This window comes from Sciurus carolinensis, chromosome 3, assembly GCF_902686445.1.
Source record: "Sciurus carolinensis chromosome 3, mSciCar1.2, whole genome shotgun sequence".
In the NCBI taxonomy this organism is placed as follows: Eukaryota; Metazoa; Chordata; class Mammalia; order Rodentia; family Sciuridae; genus Sciurus; species Sciurus carolinensis.
In genome coordinates this window covers 60,091,420-60,113,927 of record NC_062215.1, presented here as the reverse complement: position 1 = coordinate 60,113,927, position 22,508 = coordinate 60,091,420, and the positions used below count along the sequence as shown (strand labels likewise).

The 22,508-nt window shown below is 39.9% G+C and overlaps 3 pseudogenes; 2 read left to right on the top strand and 1 right to left on the bottom strand.

The window, feature by feature from the left end:
• Positions 1-3,809: 3,809 nt before the first annotated feature.
• LOC124979399 (olfactory receptor 3A2-like) lies at positions 3,810-4,850 on the bottom strand (annotated as a pseudogene).
• A 10,151-nt stretch (positions 4,851-15,001) lies between these two features.
• LOC124979398 (putative olfactory receptor 3A4) lies at positions 15,002-15,929 on the top strand (annotated as a pseudogene).
• Positions 15,930-19,912: 3,983 nt separating this feature from the next.
• Positions 19,913-22,089, top strand: LOC124979397 (olfactory receptor 139-like; annotated as a pseudogene).
• The last annotated feature ends 419 nt before the right edge of the window (positions 22,090-22,508 follow it).

Below are 22,508 nucleotides of genomic sequence, written 5' to 3'. Positions count from 1 at the left end.
TCACTGAGGAATAGCTATAATCCCTTCCTTATGATGTGGGAGCAGAGGGAGGACCTTGAAAGAACTCACCTTGTGATGGCACAAAGACAGCGAGGTTTCTTGGAAACGGATGGGAGGGTCAAGAAGCTGCATAAGCTCAGTCAGTTGCACTGAAAGGAAGAGGGAGTTATAAATATGGAAAGGAGATCAAGAGAGGCTGAGACCATCTCTGCCATGGGACTTTCATCATAGTGTCAGCCTCTTGGACCTCAAGATTAGTCTCTAGGAGGAGGGGAATATGGGGAGGGAGGTACCTGGGTGGGTGATAATACAACCCTAATAAATACTGCAGTGATGAAGCAGTGGGGCTAAACTTGGTGAGGATCTTGGATTTCTCCAGTGTCTTCAACTCCAACCCCCTGTTAGTCTATGGGGATAGTTAGGAGAAACAGTACAAAAACTCAATTTAGCAGAAGGGACATCAAAGAGCTGTCTGGTGTCCCAAAGTACCCAGGTAGCTAGAGGTGGAGCCAGGACTAAATCTGGGTCCTCAAATTGAGGATATTCCTCTCTTAGATCCTGTTCCAAACAGAATTTGGGGGTAGAGATAGGATGACTCATAAAACTGAGGATGATGAATAAACTTTCCTTGGATCTGGGAATAAGGGGAAAACCCAAGAAAAAAGAGAAAGTGGGATAGGTCTTTTTCAAAATCAAACTCTTAAGAAATCCCCAGGAACAAAGTGCATTCCCACCCAGGGCCTATTTGTGAGTCCCTATTTGGGACTGTGTCTTGGGAACCACAATGATCCTGGGAGAGGTGGTGGAAGCATTGTGCTATGCTAGGAGAAGCTGGTGGCAGGGGGTGGGGGGAGGGGATGGATGTGAAGGTGTCCCCTACTATGATTTTCCAGGCCAGGTCCTTGGAAATTTAGAGTCTAATGGTAAAGATGATGAAACAGAGGAAATTGCGGTAGACTCTCAGTCCCTCCTCAAACACCTATTAATCCACCCAACCCCAGGAGGTAACATGCTCTCTTGGATAACTAGTGGGCTTTGCAGATGGATAGGTCTGTCTTCCATTTACAAGCAACTGCTGACCACTTTGAAGCCTCAGTTTTCTTACCTGTGAAATGTACTTAATATCCCCTCTTAGGGTTGGTAGGAGAATTAAATAGAGTAACACACACAACGTCCCCAGTACAGAACCACCAATAATGTTATTAGCATAACACCTGGAAGAATTTATCACATGCTTTTATGCACATGGCACTATACCATGAGCTTTAATTATGTTAAATCTCAATCAAACCTTTCAACAATTCCACAAAGTGGGTGCCTTTATTATTTCCATCTTACAAATAAATAAATTGAAGTTCAAACTGATTCAGTAATTTGCTTGAGGACACATAGGAATTTGAGGAGTAGTGTTTCAAGCTAGCATTTTCCTGATTCCAAGTGACCTACTGTCTACATCCTTCCATTAACTCCTTTTGACCACTGTAACTTTACTTCTGATTGTGGCGACCACTGCTACCAAATAAACCATGGGATATGTTCCAGGATGAAACTAGGACATCTCTATTTCAGTAATAACAACATGTGCTCCATTCATAACAGCCATCTATAGCACTAAATTTGAATTCACAGAAACCACCAGTGTAACTCTTTTGCTCTTCCATTATATCTGCTACTTACTCTCAAGGAAAGAAACTATAACTGGTTGTGTGAGAAGCTGACATCAAAAACATAAAACTTCTAAATGCTGGAAGATTTGTAAAAACAAAGATGAAAGAAAGTTAGCCAACTGAAAGACTATGTGGAATTATTTGCAAAATATGTTGCAGAGGATTAATATTTACACTATATAGAGTTCCTGCAAATTAATAAAAAAGTTAATGATCCATTAAAAAAAGAGGTAAAGGACATGAAAAGACAATTACCAATGAAGAAATAGAAATGGATTATATTAGTCCGCTCATGATGCCTTAACAAAATATAAAAAAGATTGGATAGCTTAAATAAGAGAAATGTATTTCCTCACAATTCTGGAAGCTGGAAGTCCAAGATCAGTGTGTCAGCATGGTCAGATTCTATTGAAGATTGTCCGCCTGCCTTGTAGACATGTAGACAGCCCTTTTTACTATATCCTCACATGATAACGAAAGAGAGAGGGAGGGAGAGAGAGAGAGAGAGAGAGAGAGAGAGAGAGAGAGAGGGAGAGAGAGAATCTTCTTTTTTATGAGGCCATAGCTCTATTCTATTAGGGCCCCACCCTTATAACCTCATTCAACCATAATTACTTTCTAAAGATTGTATCTCCTAATAAATCAAACTGGGCTCAGTGCTTCTACATGCAAAATTTGAGAGAAACACAATTCAGACCTTATCCATGAACAATTAATATTTGGAAATACTTTTATCCTTATGTGAACATCAAAAATACATATCAAATAATAAATAGAAATTTTCAATCACTGTATTATCAAAAATTAGGAGAATTTATTTATAACATTCACAGCTATCAAAAGTTTGGAGAGCAATCATTTTCATTCATCATTGGAATAATAAAATAGTGTGAAATTTTTGTAGGATAAGAGGAGCTATATATAGAAATCTAAAATTTTATTTCATTCAACTCAGGAATTTTACACATCACAACTTATGGAAATGTTCACAAATAATAAAAACACCCTGGTGGTTTGGAAGGCTAAGGCAGGAGGATCTCAAGTTGGAGGCCAACCTCAGCAACTTAGTGAGTCTCTAAGCAAATTAACAAGACCCTGTCTTAAAATAAAAAGTTAAAAAAAAAAAAAAAGACTGGGGATATGGCTCAGTGCCCCTGAGTTCAATCCCTGCTACCAAAAATAAAAATAAAAAAATAAATGAAAACACCCTTCTAAAGAATATTCTATATGTTATCAATTGTAAATGCAGAAAATCTATAAACAATGTAAAAATCTATCAAAAAGCATATCGCTATGTAAATTATTGTTTACTCATAAAATAATGCTTGTCAATCATTAAAATGGAAAAGGTAAATTTGTAGATACTGGATAGGTAAAAGAATCTACCTACCACATACCATGTAAATAGCAACCATGACACATAACATTCCCCTATTGATATGAAATATACAGAAACATATTTCTATTGATATAAAGATACATAAACAAGTTTATATATATATATATATTTAAAAATTAAAAGAAACAGCACCAAATTTTTAACAGTAGTTATTTCATAAGAATTATGAAGAGTGGAGGCAGAGAAAGCAAAGGTTTTGATTTTAATTTTCTACTCTTAAAATTTTATTTTCATTTTCATAAGTACAATTCCTAAAGAAAAATTTTAAAATAAAAGAACATTTCCATTTTGAAAAAAAAGAAGGAGAAATCCCAAAGGAAATATATGCTCTTCACAGTTAAGTAGCCCAGAATCTTGCAATGTCAAGAGGACACTGGAAATTAATTTCTCAAATTTTACTATACTAGAGCTGGGTCACTGTGTGGGATCTTGTGTGAAAACAGGTGATGGGAGCTGCTTTAGGGGAAGCTTGAGAGAAGGGTATGCTAAATCTTGGCACTAGGTTGTGACTTGCTACATTATAGTTTGGAGAGACTCTTCACTGGTGCTTTTGGGGACGCTGGTTAAGAAAGTAAACGGAAGGTCCTTTCTGCAGGACCAAGAACCTCCAGGATACAAAACATCTTGGGTTCCGCTTTCATCTGGACTGGGAAGGGTTTAGAGGACCAAATGGCAAGTACCCAGGGTTCTGGTCCAGGACTGTATACTATTATCAGGTAAAGCATCCTTGGGGAACAAGATCATTACTTCCTAACAAAAGTGGTCACGTTCAAGGCTTTAGGGAGGACTACTGCCATGGTCTCTACCTTCTTGAGACCCCTTCGTGTCAGTGCTCGCTTTCCAGTGACCACCCTCCACAGAGCACCCTGCACATCTGGGTTCCTGAGACTGTAGATGAGTGGGTTCAGCATGGGGCTGACGACAGTGTTGAGGATGCCAATACCCTTGTCCTTGTCTGAAGCCTCCACTGAACCCAGCCTCATGTAGCTGAAGATGCCTGTCCCATAGAAGAGGCCTACCACAATAAGGTGGGAGCCACATGTGGAGAAGGCCTTCTTCCTGCCCTCAGCAGAGTGGATTCGCAGGACTGCAGCTGCCACATGGATGTAAGAGGTGACAATGAGAATCACAGGTGCACCTGCCAGAAGGATGCCCAGTCCAAATAGTAGCAGCTCATTGAGTTGGGTGCTGGAACAGGAGAGCTGGAAAAGCTGGGGGAGATCACAGAAGTGATTGATCACACTGGGGCCACAGAAGTTGAGTGTGGATATGGTCACAGTATGAGTCAGTGCATTGGTGAAGGCACAAGCCCAGGATGCAGTCACCAGTATTACCTAGACAGTCTGGCTCATGCGGGTGCTGTAGGTGAGGGGCTGGCAGATGGCCAGGAATCGGTCGTAGGCCATGGCTGTCAACAGGAAGCAGTTCACTTTCGCCAACAGATGGAAGAAGAAGAGCTGTGTGAGGCAGGCTGCATATGGAACTGTTTGCTTGTGGGACAAGAGATGACCCAACATTGAAGGAATAGTGACAGTGATGCACCCAATGTCCAGCACTGATAGGTTCCCCAGGAAGAAATACACTGGTGTGTGGAGTTTGGGCTCCACCAAGATGGCTGCCAGGATGCTGAAGTTGCCCCCAACTGTGACCAGGTAGGCAAAGAAGAAGAATACAAAGACAACTGTTCGCAGCCCAGGTGTCTCCACCAAGCCCAATAGAATAAACTCAGTAACTGCAGTTCTGTTGGTCAGGCTCTGGCTCCATGAGTTTCTATAATAAGACATTCCAGAGTGGAAGGGATCAGCCTTGGTTGTTTAATTATTTGATAAAAAAATATGTTGACCTACTTTCATTTGCTGCTCCACAGCATATCCCCAAGTTCTTTAGTGGGTTTTTTCTCACTCCTCAGGCCACACCTCACTTATTGGTTCTGTTCCTGCCTTCACCTCAGTAACTTTACCTGACTCCCATGTGCATTGCCTGAAGCCACCACTGCCTTGGACTTCCTTCTCCTCAAAAGGTATTTAGGTCCTTTCTCACTTTGTTCCCTGAGGTCAACAAATGAGGTCCCACCCATAAGGAACTATTTGAGATTTGAGAAAAAAATAATGCTAAAAGTAAAAAAAGAACAGAACACAAAAATAGATCATAAATCATTATAGATCTGTTAGAAATAAAATAAAATAAATCTTTAGCAAATCTAAGGAAGAAAAAAATCAAAGATAAACAAAATTATTATGGTTCTTCCCCATTCCAAACTCCTTTTACTAAATTCCCATTACTCTTGAGTTGTACACATCACAGCTCTCATCTCTGTTAACCTCTTGCATTGTCATTTCTTTATGGAACACACCTCCCCTCCACTCTGGGTTGCAGAGGAATTTATGCGTGATTTGGCTTTGCATTCTCAATGCCTGCCATAGTAGGTTATATACAGTAGAAATTTGATATTTCTGAAATAAATGAGTGAGTGAACTTTGAAACGAAGACCATAAAATCAACAAGATCAGTGAAAGAGGGCATTAGATTGGGCTTTAGAAATTGGAAAAGTTTTTTCTGAATAAGCTGGAGTTTATACATGATGGTAAGAGATTTGTATGTGCTTAGGCACAGATGTACTGCTGTAGGAAATTCAGCTCTCTTTGTCTAGATGGGGGGAATATCTAAAGAATCATTTGGGAACAGTTACATTTATCCATTCATATGACATTTTCCTTTTCACAAAACAGTCCCAAACATTTGGCAAACAGAAAGGGTAGGCCCTGTGAATAAAAAAGAATAGGCAAGAAAATCACACATCAGAATGCAGCTCTATAACCCTTACTATGTAGAGGTAAAATTTGTCTTTACCAAGATTCTAGGACAAGCACCATCTATGCACCTAAGATTATGATGATGACCTTGAGTGAAGAGATTCTCTTAGATTAAAATTTCTAGGTGTCCAGCATGAGCTTCAGGCCACCATTATAGAGCATTCATGGCCCCCTGCTTTGACATTCCAGCTAAACCCTTTACCATCTGATGTGACTGTCCATAATGCCCTGAGATAGAAGAGTTCTAGCCTTTTCTCTCTTCTGATGTGTTTCCCTGAGCAAGACTCTCCCTACAGAAACCTCTGTAAAATGAGAGGTTTGATTCACTTAGTAACAACTTGGTGCCTCAAGTTGCTGGAGACTACTCACCTTGTTGCAGGTAAAATAACCAGCAAAGTTTCTGCAGAAGGGAAAGAAAGAATTTGAGGCACTGTTCGGGCACTAGTCCCAGAGAACAAGGAAGGACAATATATAAGAAAGTGGAAGATAGATGAGATCATCCTGTCCTGGAGCTCCATCCACTGCGATGTTATGCCATGGGGACCTCAGAAATTAGCTCTCCCAGGAAGAAGAGGGAGTCTGGGGAGCCACAAACCTATAAACAACCTAAGTGTCTAATGAATCCAGTAATGGTGCTTTGTGACTTTGTGACACTTTTGATATTTCTTAAAAAGATTTTACACAATTCCCTACTTCACCCCTAATCTTGGTTCTATGGAGTAAATAAAGGGTTATTCATCTCATTTTCAAACAAGGATAAGGAAGCCCACAGAGTTTATGCATCTTTCCAAAGTCACCCATGGAGTTAATGGTAGTGCAAAAGCCAGACCAGCATCCCCAGACCAAATGGTTTATTTCTGGCCAGAGGGTAAGCTCTTAGCCAACCCCTAGGTTTGCCTTGACCTGGAGGTGAGAAGGAGGTGGAAGAAAGAGACAAAAGGGAGATGCTTTCTCCAAATGTGGTTTCATAATGGGTCCTCAGGAACGAAATTGTTTCCACCTTGTTAGTGGGGGCTGCTGGAATTGCATCTTGAGGGGGGAATCCCATAATGAATTTGGAGGTGATATTAGAAGAGCTGAATTGAGTTTAGTGGGTTCTAGGGTCCCTAGGGATGTTGCTGCATACTATGATTTTCTAGGTCTAATTAGAAGTTGAGGGTCCTGGTAATGAGATTAATGGGCAGATATTGTAGAAAGGTTGACTCTTCTTCAGTGTCCTGCTCCATTTCAACCCTAATTTCTCACCAGATGGAGAGCTTGCATTTCCCTAGCTATAGGACCCCAGTTCTTGATATTTACCCAGGGCAGCTTGGGGCAATACGAAGTACACTGGTGTGGTTGGTCTATAGTCAAACTAGTTTTTTCCATTTGTTAATCATGACTTAGCTTACTTAGGACCAGCTGCTGAACTTCTTGGTCATCAGTTTCTTCATCTGTGAAAACAGAATAATATTTCCAACCACCTGCATTGTTCTGAGAATTATAAAAAATAACATATGTAATGTACTTATAAATATTAATAGTAATGATCAAATAGCCATCACTAATAGTTACTTTATTTTTGTGCTTATTCTCACCTAATCTTCCTGACAAGTCTTTGATGAAGCTTGATTATTTGCTATACTTTACAACAGAGGAAACTGGGACTCAAGACAGTTAGTAACTTACTTGATATTATATAGCCAGGAAGTGGCAGAGCTGGAACTCAAACCCCAAAACATGATTTCAACAACTTTTCCACAAGATTTTCCCTTCCCTCTTCTTTCAAATTCTTCAAAAGCAATTGAGGAACATCATCCCACCATTGGGGCTCTGTCTCTGTCCTCAAAACCCTGATGGTGGTGTCACCCTCTGCAGCTCCTTCATGATGCAGTCCTGGACATCTTCACATACAGGATGCTAGTCAGTTGGGAAAGAGTTAGTGGCCACCTTCAGATGCTTGCCATTAGACTTGTCAAAGTGCCTGGTACCTATTAGGCATGAACCAGCCTGGGGACACATTCGAGGCATGCTCACTCTGGCAAGTCCAGACCTCTGCTCTGGATCCCAAGCCCAGTTAAAAACTGCCACCACCCATGGTGTAACTTTCTGTTTACTAGGCAGTTCCTGCCCATTATAGCATATGTTAAAGGCATGGTAATCAAGACAGGCCATATTTGAGCAAAATTAGAGTAATGAACCAAAACAACACAATAGAGGGTCTATCAATAAAATGTGGAAATTTGACACATGGCATGGGTAGACTACAGAACAGTAGGAAACAGGTGCCTTGGTAAATAGCCCTGGGACAACCGAGATTCGATGAAGGAAAAGAAGATACTCTCTTTCTCATTGCACGTTCAGAGCACAAAGTCCAGTTTCAGGTAGATGAGATGCTTACATTGCAGAGTAACAATGTAAAATCTTAAATATATTCTAACACATAATAAATTCTAAACATAATATGTTCTTAACTATATTCTATGGAGTATACTTAAATTTTTAGGAGGTAAATACTTCTTATGAAGCCCCCAAAGCACTAATATCATTTTTAAAAAACTGAGAAATTAGCTTTAACTAAAATTTCAAACTGTTTAATAAGTAAAACCACAAGTCATGAATTAAAATTATTTCATAACATATAGCTATTCTGAAGTGTCTAAACATATTAAAAACTTTTGTAACCAAAAAAGACAAAGACTCAAGAGAAAACAGGCAAAGCATATAAACAGAAATCTCACAGAAGAGGAAACAACAATGGTCAATGAACATAGAAAAAAAATACAGAATTATTGCTAATCTAGCAAATGCAGGGTAAAATCACAAAGTAAATACCATTTTATACTTACTATGTTGAACTGAATGAAGAAGTGAGATAATATCAAGTTTTAATAATAACAGAGAGCAAGAAAAACTCTTACACACTGCAGTTGATACCATCAAATTGTACTCTGATGTCTCTCTATCTGATTATTTTTGTTTGATTGAATATACTTTTCCCATTCATTTTTTATTGCATTCCATAAATAAAAACTAATACAGGTGTAACAATATTGCATAGGCAGTGGTACTCTCAACTTGAGAATCAAATTACTTTCCCTTGGAACTCAGATAAACGTGGTGGCACTGGGAGGGTCCCAGGAAGTTCAACATATGTGAGGGGCACATTAGAAAATAATTTTTTTCCTTTAAATCTGAGTTGCATTAATTCTATTACTTCTTAGAGACCTTAGAGAAATTCTTGAATGTGTGCATGAGGAGATGTGTGCAAGAGTATTTACAGAAGCAGAATATCTTCAAATAGAAAAGAAATGATACATCATAGAACACTGATGCCTTACAACACGATGCAGCCATGGATATAAATGAATAACAGTTATATGAACTGGTGTAGAGAACCACACAAAAAATACTGAGTGAAATAAGCACTCCAAAAGCAAATGACTACTGGCTTATCCCTCTTATACATATCTTTTATACAGAATTTGTTACTGAAGCTCTTTTCCTTGAATCTAGCATATTGAGAGGTGGGTCAAAGAGGAATGGCACCAGAAAACAAGATTTTTCTGGTGTTCTACCCATTGTCACTGAACATGGGCATATAAGCCTGGTCTGCCCTCTCCCAGGAAGCTCTATCATCCCCATGCATATTGACTCTGGTGGGATCCAGTGCTGCCAGGTTTGTCTGAATTCCAAGATAAAGTAATTCTGATTCTAAAGTTAAGAGCACCACTGCATGTGTAATGTATTATACCTCTATTAATGTTGTGTTTATGAAATGCATTAAATAAAATGAATGGGGCAAAGTATTATTAGTCAAATAGAAAAATAATCAGAAAAACAGACAGAATATTTTAGCACTGCGGGCACCTAAAGTGTGGGCATTGTTGCAACCTCATACTCTTGAATAAAATCCACATCCCTGTCAACTATATGTAAATATCATCATCATCATCATCATCATCATCATTGTTATCATTATCATCCTCAAAAGTACTGATATGGATTAAATTGTCTAAAAATACAAAGAAATTTGCTTCCCTTCACCACATGATCTTTATTACATGAGGTCTCTGAACTTGCCATGTTTACCAAATAAATGCCTTTTTCCTTTTCTTTCATAGTTAACTACATTAAATACCTCTGTTGACAAACAAACAACCATTTATTGTCACTTGTATTCTTGAGAACTGCCACTCTGACTGGAGTGATTTAAAACCCCAGTGTAGTTTTAATTTGCACTTCTCTAATTGGTAGAGATGCTGAACATTTTTCATATCTTTTTTGGACTATTTATATTTCTTCCTCTGAGAATCATCTGGTCAGTTTTTGGTCATTCATTGATTAGGTTTTTTGGTTTTTGTGCTAAGTTTTTTGAGTCAGAACGGCAATTATTAAGAATACAAGTAATAATAAATGTTAGCAAGAATATGGGGAAAAAGGCACACTCATCCATTGCTGGTGGGACTGCAAATTGGTGTAACCACTCTGGAGAGCAATATGGAGATTCGTCAAAAAAATAGGAATGGAACAACCATTTGACCCAGTAATCCATCTTGGTATATATCTGTTATGGTTTGGATGTTATGGTTTGAGGTGTCCCCCAAAAGCTCACATGAGAGACAATACAGGAAGGTTCAGAGGAGAAATGATTGGGTAGTAAGGGTCTTAACCCAATCAGGGAATTAATCCCACATGGGATTAATTGAAGTGGTAGTGTGTGACTGGAAGAGGTGGGAATTGAGGCATGGCTGTGGAGTATATATTTTGTATCTGAAGAGTGGATTGTATCTCTCTCTCTCTGCTTCCTGATGATGCAAGATGTTTTCCTTTGCTATGCTCTTCCACCATGATCTTCTGCCTTACCTCAAGCCCCAAGGAATGGAACCAGTCTTCTATGAACTAAATTCTCTAAAACTGTTAATCCCCAAATAAAACTTTCCTCCTCTATAATTGTGCTGGTCAGATCATTTAGTCACAGCAGTGAAAAAGCTTACTAAAATAGTATCCAAAGGATATTGTGACAGTGGTGCAGTAAAATTAATGTTTATAGAAACCAAGTTCACAATAGCTAAGCTTTGGAACAAAGTCAGGTGTCCTACAAACAGAAAATGTGGTATTTTATACCAAATGGAACATTATTCAACCATAAAGAAGAATGACTTTATAACTTTTGCAAGTAAATGAATGAATCTAGAGACTATCATGCTAAGTGAAATAAGCCAGTCCCCTAAAACCAAAGGTTGAATATTTTTGCTGATATATGGAACCTAATGCACAATAAGGGGGATGAGAGGGAGAATAGAAGTTCAGTAGATTAGATAAAAGGGAATGAAGGGATGGGAGGGGGAATAGGAAAAAGAAAGTCAGTGGAATGAACCAGAAATGATTTACCTATGTTCTTATATGACTATATCATAGCGAATTCCACAACAGTGTACATACAAAAGAATAGATTTCTAATTAGAATAAGATATATTCCATGCTTGTATAATTATATTAAAATGAATTCTATACTCATGTATAATTAAAAAGAAACAATAAATAATAAAAACTCAAGTTGCTAGTCAGAACTCCCTTACAACAAAGATACAGAAAAACATGTAGGGGATATGAAGACTATGTGTTTCTCTTTCTCTTATATAAAATATAAGTAATTAAGTCATTTTGTTTTGTCAGGAGATAACAGGAATCTAATCTTGTGAATGTGGACTATTAGTGGATGAGACACAAATTAGAGGGTAAAAACTTCTCAGGATGTAGGACAAAAATCAGAGATGCAAAGAGATGGTTGCATTATTGATAATAGTGAAATATTGGGAATTAAATGTCCATTGTTTAAGTAAATTTTAACACATGCAAATTATAGCAGATCAGAAAATCATAACATTTTGAAGAATAGTACATTAAATGATGCTCAAATATAAAGATTGGTTATTAAGAAAGCTGAAAATAAAATTTTACTCAACCCCTTGTATTTGCATGGACAAAATAAAATATTAAAATGCATGTGTGTGAATGCGTGTACGTTTGCAAACACTCATGGCATCCAGAGACACAGTGATCAGGGGATAACTGGTTAACACACTGACTTCTTCATGAGGCAGTAAACTCCATGTGTGCAGGGACCATGTCTGTTTTGGGTCATGTCTTGACTATCACATTGCCCGACTGAAATAATGGTTGCTCAATAACTGAATGGCACATTCCCATTTCCATTAGAGAGTGAGGAGTAGCATCTCTTTTCTTAGTAGCTAAGAGGTCAGCAGCTCAGTGGAAGAATGGACTAATGGTGGCTGAGCTTCACTGGAGCCTGCCCTGTTTAAACAATTATACCCTCATCCAGGAAGCACTAGCTGTTATGCCACTTGCCTACGTTCTCCCACTCCTACTCCCACTACCACTCCCAGTTCTTATAAATATGAACAGTGTTTGTGGGGGTGGAGTGCCTCTCTACTGAAAAGCTTGCCATTGTGTGTCCAGTCTAGTGAGGCTCACCCTGGACTTCATTCTGTGTGGGACAGGGAGGTGCAGGGGATCACTGTTTTCTGCTACCTTTTATTTGTAAATGTTTCCACCATAAGTCATGTGGTTCTATTAGTTTGTGTGTGTGCACATGCACACACATACAGTTTTGTATAAAAGGGGGACACAATACACTTATACTTCTTGAGATTCCTGTGGGTTCTTCACATAGAAATATGCAAACACAGGAATGAGAGCCAACAGTGTCTGGGATGGAGATAATTGAGGGTCACCAGCACACATTTTTCTTCAGATTGCTGTGAGACTTTAAAGGAAGGTCACCTGTCCCAGACCCCAGAACTTATGGAGGATTTCCAAGAACACATAAGACCTGAAATCGGTCTTCCCAGATTGAGCTTCCCAGGTTACCAGTTTGTGACAAATGGAAACCTCTAGAAAGAAAACAAACCTCTGTTAAGCCATTGGAAGGAAATACATATGATGGGTTCTGTTTGGTTCCTGTAACCTAGAGGTACCTTACACAGACAGCTGTCAACAGGAATCTCAACTCATCCTAATTCTCTACCAACCCCTCTTGACCTGTGACAGCTTTAAGCCAGTGGGAAATCTTTATTAATGAGCAAGGAGTTGTTAAAATTTATTTTGCTGCCTAAACTCACTTTCAGGATTTAGTAAAAGTAGGGTGGTCCTGGTCTAGAAGATGCTCTAAACCTTTATGATGTTGGAGGCATGAGGCTGGAAAACATCTAGAACCAGATGGTATAGGGTCCACATTGTACCATGAGAGCAGAGAAAAAGGGAAGACATTTGTGTGAGACTAGAAGAGAAGCTGGATTTGAGGATGGTAATGTGATGTGAGGTGACCTTGAGAGATGTTGGCAAGGACACTACTCCAAGGTTGAACTAGGAGCATATCTCACCCCAGACTCCACCTTCCTCTTCTCCCCCTGTTGCAGGCAATGCTAAAGGGTCTCAAGTCACTTCCTCTTTTAAAATGCCAGCCTGGACTAAACCAGAAACCCTAAATCTCATCTCCGTTTCCAACACTGCATGACTTCCTAGACTGTAAGACTTTTAAGAATAATTTTAACTCAATAAAATGCTGGGAATAAGATTGCTGATTCTTAATAAGTGTTCTAAAACCCATATGTAAAATAAATGAATAATTTTTTCTGTATTCATGAAGATTGTAACTGGAAACAATGAGAAAGTTCAAAACAACTTAAAGGTACTGAAGATCATTATCTGTTTGGAAAAGGCAGATGTTTACCTGACTCTGGGTCCCCCTAGAAGGCACTAATTTCTGAAGCCTCCAAGGGATAACAATGTGAAGGAGAAAAATCCCAATGTGGAAATGATGTGAGCAAAGTTGTTTGTCCCTATGTCCATCAGCCCTTTGTAAGCTCTCCTTCTGTGGAGTCCACTGGGCTAGCATGACTGTTCCTCTTCTTTGCCAATGAAGGGCCTGTTAAATTCTTCTTAACAAGGTGAGTGCCTTCCCAGACCCTTCGCTGCACACTCACAACTAGATTTCTATGAAAGCGAAGTTCTCTGGACTCTGGAATGGCTTTTCCTTCCCTTGCAAGAGTTACAGAGGGACTTGGGTATTTTTGAGAGAGCAGAGAGAGGTAGAGTTAGGGAAGACTATGTTTTTGAGCCACACTAACTGGGAGGATGGCAAGTTTTAACCAAAATAGCTCAATGAAGAGCAGATGGAGTGGAAAGAGGACAGTTAACTTTGTAGAGTCTGAATCAGAGGTAATGATAAGAACATGTCCATGCAGAAAGGTCAGACCCACAGATGGCAATTGACCCTTTATGGACCAGAGGGCACTATTCATCACTCAGTCAGTCCTCTGTCTCCACAAGTTCCATATCCATGGAGTCAACTCATCATGGATAAAAATTTGGAAAAAAATTGCATCTGTGCTCAACAAGTACAAAATTGTTTCCTAGTTATTATCTAAACGATACAGTATTATAACTATTTACGTAACTTTTACATTGTATTAGGTTATATATATAACACACACACACACACACACACACACATATATATATATATATATAATCTAGAGATGATTTAAGTATGTGGGAGAATGTGCATAGATTACATGCAAAACTATCCTACTTTATCTATGGGTTTTGAGCATCATCTGCCAGTTTCGGAGTCCTGGAACCAACTCTTGAGGTTACCATGGGATGACTATATGATGACATGCATATGTGGAGTTTGTGGGGATGCAGGTTATGGGGACCACCTCTACCCCTTCTCCCAAAGCTTCCCTTTCATCTTCTGGGCTCTTGTGCACCCCTAACTAATATCATGCCACCATCTGCAGACTTGTGGTTTCTTTCCTGGAACTTTGGTCTCAGGAAAATTATCTCTTCCTCTAACTTTCAAATGTCACCTTTGTTCCTCTTTGGTCAGTTCATCTGTCTATGTTTGTGTAGGCTCAATGCCTCTGTTCTTGCCCACTTAGAGTCAGATTTATGAAGACTTTTCTTATTACATCTCAGTCTTTAACTTTCTCCTCCTTAAACTGTGTGTCCTCACTCTCCTGGACATTGCCACACTTGATGATAAAGATCTCATTCTCCTTTTACCACCATTGGTGCCCTCCAACTTTGCTCCAACTACTGCAGGTGGAAGAGTCATGGATCTGGGAGCCTCAGGAAATGATTCATTTGTGACTAAGTTTGTCCTGCTGGGCTTAACAGAGACTCCAGCTCCACAGCTCCTCTTTGCATCTTCCTTCTTCCTTATGTAGCTACTATTCATGGTAATTTTATATCCTTGCCATCATCTTTATGGAACCTAGACTTCAAATGCCTTCTTGGGAAACTCATCTTTCCTCATAAATGTTGGGAGCATTAATGTCACTGTCCCTGCCACATGAAGGCATTTTGTGTCCAATAAAATGACCATTCATTGTAGAGCATGCCTCTCACAACTCTTCTTCCATCTTCTGGCTGGGATGGACTGCTTTCTGCTGACTCTTACAGCCAATGACCACTATCTGGCCAATTGCCAACCTCTCATCTACAACACCCATATGGGTTGGGAATGTAGAAAGGGGGCAGGCACATTATGTGTCTTTTCCTTCACCAATGCATTGATGCAAACTGTTGCCTTGTCCACTCTTAAATTCTGTGGCCCCAAAGTGATCAATCACTTCTACTGTGACTTTCCCCAGGTCTTCCAACTCTCTTGCTCCAGCACCCAACAATGAACAGTTGCCCTTTACAGCAGCAGCCTTCATGGGTGTGGCCCCCTTGGTCCTCATCATGGTGTCCTATGCCCACAAGGTGGCTGCCGTGCTATGAATCTGCTCTACCGAGGTCAGGAAGAAAACCTCTTCCACATATGGTTCCCACCTCACTGTAGTGGGCATCTTCTATGGAACAGGTGTCTTCAGCTACATGAGACTTGGTTCTTTGTAGGCTTCAGACAAAGACAAGGGCATTGGCATCCTCAACACTGTTGTCAGTCCCAGACTCAACTGACTCATCTACAGCCTCAGGAACCCTGATGCAAAAGGCAACCTGTGGAGAGTGCTCACAGGGAAGTTGCTCCCCAAGTGACATCGCCTGCCTCTGGTCTTAACAAGTGTCATGGCTCTACTTAAGCTTCTGAGAAGCCTTGTGATTACTGGACATAGAGTGTGGGTATGATGGAATGGGGTCAGAGACCAGCTCAGGAGAAAGGTGCAGTAAAAATGATGAGAGTCATCACTTACACCTCAACTACCACGTGCCTGCCACTGTTCCAAGGGAGTGGCCTCTGTTAGCTCATTCAGTTCCCATAACGTTTTGAGGTACATACAAATTTACAAATAGTGTATTATAAAACTGAATCTCAGAAGGTTTGAATAATTTGCAAAAAGTTACAAAGCTAATGAACGTCACAGCTTGGATTCGAGCCCAGGTGTGAGCTACCCCTGTAATTATTGCCTGTCAACATTGTGTCCAACAAGAGAAATAAAAAGTTGTACTCCATTTGTGTACAATGAATCAAAATGCATTCTGCTGCCATGTCTAACTAAATATAATAAACAATAAAAAAGTAATAAACTATTTGTAGGAGAAAGGGTATCTTAAAGTGAAGAGGTTATATGGACAATATAGAGTAAAAATTATGAAAAGAACCATGAAAATGTGATTAGGAAGTTTTTATTTCCTTAACAAATTTGATTTGTTCCAAAGCAACTGGTCCAGGTTGAGAAATTATAGATTATCAGTTTTAAGAAATAAACCTATAAGAAGAAAGAAAATTAAAAACCCAATTCTGAAAGAACAGACACTGTTTAGGAAAACCACAAGGAGGAGGTCAAATATCTTCATATTGGACCATTGACAACAAAAAATAAATCTGAAACAGTTAATTAGAGAAAGGCGTTTGGCTCACATGGAAAAATCTCCTTGACTGGATGGAGATCTTTGTAACCCTGACTTAAACTTGAAACCAGCCCCTCTCTGCACATTGCTATGAGGAGGAAGACTTTATTTATTGGTTTTGTAGTTTTAAACAACTGTTTTCATAATGCATAAAAATGTGTGCTTATTGAAAAGTTAGAAAATACAAAAAGAGCTGAGTGTGGTTGCATGTGCCTGTAAATCCAGTCCCTCAGATCACAAAGGAGGATCACGAAGCCAACCTCAGCAATTTAGCAGGCAAGGCCCTAAGCAATTTAATGAGACCATGTATCAAAATAAAGAAAAACAAAACAAACAAAAACCACAAAAAGGACTGGAGCTGTGGCTCAGTGGCAAAGCACCCCTGGGTTAAATCCCCAGTATGACCACCACTAGAACCAACAAAACCATACACCCAAAGAACAAAATAAAATTCACCCACAGGTTGACCATTCATAAATAATCATTATGAATATTTAGCATACATATGTTAAAATTTTTTATTCATAATATATATTTACAAAGAAAAATTGTTCTACATCTAAAACTCTGTAAATAATAATGTAGCTGAATACCTGATATTAAATGTAGGCCTTCTTCATCTTTTTCTTTGGTTTTTAGTATTTCTTTGAATGGATGGAGTAAAATGGATTTAATTACCTTGTATTAGTGAACCTTGGTTGGTACAAATAATCTGGAAAGCTGAAACAAGTGTTCCTGTACATTTGCCTGGGTAAACTCTTCTAATGGCTAAGGATAAAATCTTTGAGTGGAGTTTCCAGTTCTCCGAGGCACATGACAATATTTGGCCAGATTGGCATTCAGAAGAGGTTGAACAATTGACATTTCCAATGACTGATTACTTCTGTCCTTGTCAATATGATATGACAAATATTATATCTCAGTGCTCAGTTAAATGTGTGTGTTTATATAGTGAAATTCTAGGGGGAAAATCATATAAAGATGTTATATGTCTATATTTCTAATTTTTTAAAAAATAAAATGGCAAGTGCTTGTAACTAATGAATGAGGAGATGAAGATGAAGCCATGTGTTGGGTATTTGCCAAGTTGATAGGGAGGCCATTCCAGCAGCATATGACCTCTTCTAGGGCACTTGGAGAGAGGTGGTGGGAGAAGGAGGGGGTGCAATTGGAGGATCCAGTAAATGGGAAGTCAGGAAATGAAGATCAAAGATGAAAACGACTCTTTGGAGAAGTTCAGCTGTGATTAGAAGAAAGGATGTACCAAGGTAGCCCATGGAGAAACAAATATTAAGGGAGACTTGAATTTTTTTTTAAGTTTTATTTGAAGATGAGAGGAACTGTGTGTTTATATGCTGGTAGGCAAACATCAACTAAAGGGAAGATGGTGGAGACACTCAAGAACTAGGAGATCCTTGACAAAGTGAGATACAAAGGGATTTGAAGGAATGAAAGTCACACCCCTGGTGTCCTACTTCCTCCAACTGGGTCCCACCAACTAATGTTTCCACCACCTCCCACTAGTGTCATCAAAAGATTAATCCACTGATGAGGTCAGAGCTCCCATGATCCAGTCACTCCACAAAGCTCCACCTCTGAACATCACTGCACTGGGAACCAAGTCTTCAAGCACGAGCCTCTGGGGGACAATCCAGATCCAAATTATAACAGAGACACTCCCAAAAAGGCAAATCCATAGGGACAGAAGTGAGATAAGAGGTTGCCACAGACTAAGGTGTGAAGAGGAGACTGATGGCAAAGGACCATCAGGCGCCTGAGGGGAATCACTGAAATGTTCTCTATATTGATAGAGGTACTATAGACACCACTGAATATTTTCTCAAACCCATAAAACTTTACAATTACATTTATACCTTACTTTAACCAACTTTAAAAAATTACACCTTTAAAAATTTGCAAAATAAATGAGAAAAAATGTACCCAAATCTGTCATTATCTGGGGTTCAACGTGAGCTCCAAACATGAACCCTCTCTCTGGACTTGGCAAGTCATCAGAGCTCTTTGGATTGCAGTTTTTCAGATGTGCAATCTCTTATCTGCCTAGTATTTTGGACTCTTAAAGAAGCATTACTCCAGTCTCCTAATGTTTCCAAAAAGGAGGAAGCTGTAGTCACCAGACTGCAGATCTAAGGTTTTCTCCTTTTTGGAAACATTAGGAGGCTGGAGTAATGCTTCTTTAAGAGTCCAAAATACTAGGCAGATAAGAGAAATCCTCAAGGACTAAGGTTGTTTGTGGTCTCTGGCTTCTTGTGCAGTCTCTGGGGAACTTTGATGTTAGGGCCTCTCCACGTTAATTAGCTCCAGAGTAGAGAGAACACTAGGACAGATTCTATGGGCCACTGCCTCAATCCATTCATAAGCCTTTTGGAGACAGCAACCTTGAATGGGGTTGGCACTCACTGCCTTCTGAGAACCAAAACTCAGGTGCCCAGCTGACTCACAGGAAGGTGAGGGACCCACAGGCCTGCTGAGCACTCCAACCTTCCTATCATTAATGAACTTCAAGTGGCCTTTTCCTGGCCTATAGAAGAATAAATGACTGAGTGATATCAAATTCCAGAGTTGGTATTGAACTATAATGATGAGATGTTCACCCTGAGTCACTGAAAGGGAAGAGAAAATGAACATATACCTAAACTACATGTTCATAACATGGCAAGGGCCCTGGCACACAGCAGGAATTGGCTGAAAAAGAATAAGCCCTCTTTCCAGAACAAACTTCGACATGTGACCATAGTCAAATTATGTTTTGAACTTGACTTTTCTCATCCATCTGGCAATAGATAGCCAATAGTTTTTGTAGAAAAGGAGAGGATGGAGGTGTTGGGAATGCAGAGGCTCTCCTATGGTAACCTATTAGCATAATCTATGCTCTGTGTTTTGTGCTACTGATTCTGAATGGCTCTCTCATGATTCAGGACAAACTACTTCTCTTAATGCTTCTTGTCCCTTTCCATATATGAAAATACTGGAATGATTCAGGTTACTATTGTCTATGATGTAACAGGAGGGCAAGCTCCAGTAAAGATTGGACTGCATAAGGAAAACCACATTGAGAAGTTGGCATGATGAGATGGGGTTGAGAATCGAGAGTTGAAATTTTGATGTATGAAGGGGATCAGTGTTCTTGAAAATAAAAAAAGCTAGTAATGGAGCAAGGGTGGCCCAGCGTATGCAAGAATCCAGAAGAAGGAGGCCTCGAAGACCCTTCCCCAGTCATACCTGGGATCACTCCTCAACAATTCAGGTACCCAGACACATGTGATGGAGTGGAAACCACCTCAATACTCTCTGGGACTTCAGTTCTTCTCTTTTCCCTTGGAGTAGTTCCTGATTCCTCCTCCCTAACATGCACGCACAAACTCATCTGTTTTCCTGGTGACATTTATTAGCAATACATCTTTCCAGTTTCTCAGCCCAAGAACTTTGAAATAATTTTTGTCCTTCTCTTCCTCTCACACCTCATGCCCAGTTTTTAGTTTTATCATCAAAATATATCCAGAACACTATGATATTGAACAAATAAATATTGAACAAAAGGATGAAAGAGTAGGGTCTTGACATCTGTGATTATTGTAGACATCCTTATACCTAAAACTTCAGAAGTTCCATTATTTTCTTTATGATACACAATGTCATTAATAAATCCTCAATAACAACGTCTGAGTAATATAGCATTGAAGTATAGGCTAGGAGTCAGATAGTGCCAGGTTTGAGAAACAGTTCTCTCTAGTTTGATGACTTTAGCATCCTTATTTAACCTCTCTAAATCTCAGTGTCCTAGTTACATAGAAATCCTAGTAGTTACTCTATAAAGTTTTATGAGAATTTTAAAAAATGAAGTGTTTGTACTCAGTGTATACACCTTAAAATGTTAATAATTTCCTAAATCCTCCTGTTCCCTCTTCTCTTTTTCCTTAATCTTTTTCATGTCTCTTGATTTCATTGGGTCCTGTCCTCCTTCCCTTCTACTTTATGTTGCTATTCTCCCTAAGGTATGTGCTTTCTAGAACCTCATTTACTTATTAATTTTTTTTCTCTCATCATAGGTGACATTCAGTCACCAGACACTGATGTGGTCTCAATAGCTGTTAAAATACTGAAACCTTACCATAATGCGTTGGTAAATGGCCACAGTCTTGGCTCCCTGGAATGGTTCCCTTTACCCCAGGACCTTCCATGGGATTCCCTAGATCTCTCTCTGAACCAGTAACTAAAGGGCAAAAGTCTGGCAGAGTGGGGCCTTTGGGAACCTGATCACTGTCTAAGCTGGTATCCATTCTGATATTAGATGTTCTAGCCACAGCACTCCACCATCTAGTAGGCATAGAACATATGCCTAGGTTGTGCCATTCTCCACCCTTGGCAGGTCTGAGTCTCCTCCTCAGTACACTCCTCAGCAGTGGCCTAGGGAGCCTGGTTCCTGGGGGAACAGGAGAGCTGTCACTGAGTTCATCCTTCTTGGACTGACAGAAAATAGAGAACTTCAGCCCATGGTTTTTGTCATGTTTTTTCTTTGCCCACGTAGTCACATTTGGGGGAACTTTAGCATCCTGGCTGCCATGCTTGTGGAGCCCAAATGCACACCCCCATGTACTACTTCCTGGGGAATCTGTCTCTGCTGGACTTTGGGTGCATCACTGTCACTGTTCTGGTGTGTCTCCTGGCTCCCTAGTGCCTGCATTTCACAACTCTTCTTTTTCCACCTTCTGGCTGGTGTGGACTGTCACATCTTGACAGCCATGGTCTATGACCACCACCTGGCCATCTGCTGGCCCCTCACCTACGGCACCTGCATAAGCTGTGAAGTCCAGGGTGCCCTAGTGGGCATTTGCTGCACAGTCCCCTTCATCTATGCTCTGACTCAACAGTGGTTGTGCCAGTGCTTGACTTCTTCGGTCTTAATGTTGTCAACCACTTCTACTGTCACCTCCCTTCCCTTTAAAGTTTGCCTGCTTCAGCATCTACCACAATGAGGAGCTACTATTTGTGGGAGCCACCTTTATGGGGGTGATACCCATGTTCCTTATCTCAGTATCCTATGCCCACATTGCTGCTGCAGCACTATGGATCTGCTCAGCTGAGGGGAGAAGGAAGCATTCTTCATGTGTGGAACCACCTCACCGTGGTCTGTATCATTTACTGAACTGGCTTCTTCAGTTACACACACCTGGGTTCCATCTCAGCCTCAGATAAGGACAAGGGGATTTGCATCCTCAATACTATCCTCTGTCCCATGCTGAACCTGGTCATTGAGAGCCTCCAGAACACTGACATGCAGGGCACCCTGAAGACTGTGCTGGTGGAGAACAGGCCCCAGGCATGAGCAGGCAAGGGTATCAAAATATCCCTCCCTCCTTGAGCACCCACCTAACTTGTGTATACTGAAGACTTGGGTGTGGGCAGGGGAAATCTTCAGCGTTGAGTCTAATGGGTCAGGATAGACTTGGATTGAGGATAAAGGCTAAAGAGCTTAGGTAAAGGAATATCTATGTTGCAGATAGAAAATGGACTAATGAGAGAAAATTATCATGTGGGTTAGGAAATGGAAGATGAACTATTTGTGTGTGCTTTTTAAAAAAATTAAATGACTGCTCAACTGACATATTAAAATGTTAATAAAAAGAAAAATGCTTGTCCCCCTTTTTAGATAAATATTATTTGGTCTATTTAAAAGATCTGTTGTTAAGAAATAACTCTAGGATTGTGAAGTTGAATTGGGGTTTCACATATTCTCTAGGAGCA